This window comes from Octopus bimaculoides, chromosome 4 (assembly GCF_001194135.2).
Source record: "Octopus bimaculoides isolate UCB-OBI-ISO-001 chromosome 4, ASM119413v2, whole genome shotgun sequence".
Classification (NCBI taxonomy): Eukaryota; Metazoa; Mollusca; class Cephalopoda; order Octopoda; family Octopodidae; genus Octopus; species Octopus bimaculoides.
In genome coordinates, this window is record NC_068984.1 from 125,402,670 (window position 1) to 125,405,369 (window position 2,700).

Here is a 2,700-nt window from a genome sequence, read left to right on the forward strand (position 1 = left end):
ATATATATATATATATATATATATATATATATACATATATATATATATATATATTGAACGTTTTAATATTATATCCATCGGCATATACGTACGCAGGTATAAATATGTCTACACACGCACACACACACATACACACACACACATGCGCACACACACATGCACACACACACACACACACGCATGCATAAATATATGAATACATACATACATTTACATATCTACGTTCATATGTATATGGAATTGTGCTTGGGGGATGTGCCTTTTTGTATATTTTTATGTGTATGTAAGAGATAGAGAGGGATAAAGAAAGTGTGTGTGTGTGTGTGTGTGTGTGTGTGTGTGTGTGTGTGTGTGTGTGTGTGTGCGTGCGCGTGTGTGTGTGTGTGCGTGTGGAGAATGTGATCGAGAACGATGGTTAAACTTACAAACTCTTACGATAAACGTTGTTAAACAGTTCATAATTCATTAATTGTTACTAAGCATTTCTAAGTGAACACTTGGTCAATTATTCGATAACCACCATATAGAAATAATATCCACATTAACGTAATTAAAATGATAATTCTCTTTTTTTCCTCCTCTCCCTCTCCTCTTCTCTCTCACACGCCCTCTCCTTCCTCCTCACTTTCTTTGCCTGCCTCTACCTGTCTTTTTGTCTCTCCACCTTTCCCAATTTTCTCCGTCTATACATCTTTGACATAGATAAATGTATGTATGATTGTGTGAAAGAAATGCTATATATATGTGTGTGTGTGTGTGTGTGTGTGTGTGTGTGTGTGTGTGTGTGTGTGTGTGCGTGTGTGTATCTATCTATCTATCTATCTATATATATATATATATATATTGGTTTCAAATTTTAGCACAAAGCCAGCAATTTGGGGGGAAAGGTGTATGCTGATTACATCGATTCTAGTGTTTAACTGGTACTTATTTCATAAAACCTGAAAGGGTGATAGGCAAAATGAACCTCAGCAGAATTTGAACAATCTGTGAGATGACATGGCTGACAAAGGGCTTCATACCAGCTCACTGTCAAGGGATGTTTTTCCGTCTAAGTGCACTGTATTCCAAGCCAACGCGCAGAAAACGTTGACAGGATATGGACCATTTGACTAAAACTAGTGAGAAAAATAGTCAGACAAAACTGGAGCCAGATACAACAGTCAAGCAGTAATATGTAACAGAGGCAATGTACACGTCCGCCTTCTCTGTCCGACCACAGATATAGCTTTCTATTTCTAGATGAGATTAACTCCCGTCCCAGTTACTATCAATCTGGAGATCCGGATCAAGCAAAATACTAAATGTTGCTACAGTGCCACAAAACTGTCCAATGGCATGGACTTTTCTCTCAGGTGTTAATATGCATACCTACAGACTTGTTACGGTTATTTATTTATTTATTTATTTTACTCTTTTCACCATTGGTATATCTTTGAACGGTACCGACAACCTCGAGGTTCATGATGGCTGATACAACCCTCTCGAGTCCTAACTGAAAGAGAATGCCTTTCAACTAATATTTCATGTTACTGCAGCAGTAGCTCACGAATCAGCACATACAGACGTGGGCAAAGGCCTGGAAGGTTCTTTTGAAAATCGAAATTGTTTTGCTTAAGTATAATTCGATTGAAACGTAGATATATACATACCTAATAATTTTCAGATCTATGTTCCAAACATTTTGCCAAGTAAATAATATATTGGGAATTAAACATAATTTGGGGAATTTAATATAAAAATTCTAATTTTCAAACTTTTGGCTACGACTGTACAAAAGAGAGGAAAGAGAACGCTTTTGATGGACCGAACGAAAAATTTTAAACCGATCAACCAAGCTGCCATTTTGTCAGACACTAAGTAGATACCATTGGATATTGAAATATACAACCTCTGAAAATGGCATGACCCCTGGCTTAAAAAAATAGTTATAAGTGATTCTGGCGACCGCTTTCGATTGACCCAAATTCATTAAAAACAACTCCGAGGCCCGGTTTGTTACCACCTTTTTCTAGACTGAATCACGAAATGAGTAGATTTTCTTTTTGTCGTGCAAGTCTGTGTCCTTCCGACCGTACTACCCAAACGTCAAGCGCCAACATCTTCTAGTCAAAACCTTAAATTTTGTATTCAATAATGTCAAAGGTCAAAGATTATTGATAACGTTACCCTATTTCGTGTCATTCATCAGCAATACTATCATTCTGTAACAAACTGAACTGTGGAATCTCCCGTGCTGCTGACAGGTATAGCTGTCTGCTGAGATATTGGGGAACAAGAGTGTTAAGGGCTTTATCGGTTTTCATCGCAGCGGCACGCATCTTCTGCCAAGATATGTCACGTCTGTAAAAATGATAGGATGGTCACGGCTACAAATGCAAATACTTTTATTTTTTTAATCGAAGATATACTCGATCAGTGTGGAGAAGATGGTAACATGCTCTGAAATGTTGGACGCTGGAGTGTCCAGCACTATACGGACACTTACAATATTGGAGAGTCCAGTACAGATTGATGCAAGATAAACCAAGTTTATAAAGTGAAGCGAGGGGGTTAATACTATTGGGGATCGATCTATGAAAACTGAAATACTAGACACTTAATATAATCGATGTAGAAACACTTACTCGAAATCATCATCGATCCTCTCTCTCTCTCTCTCTCTCTCTCTCTCTCTCTCTCTCTCTCTCTCTCTCTCTC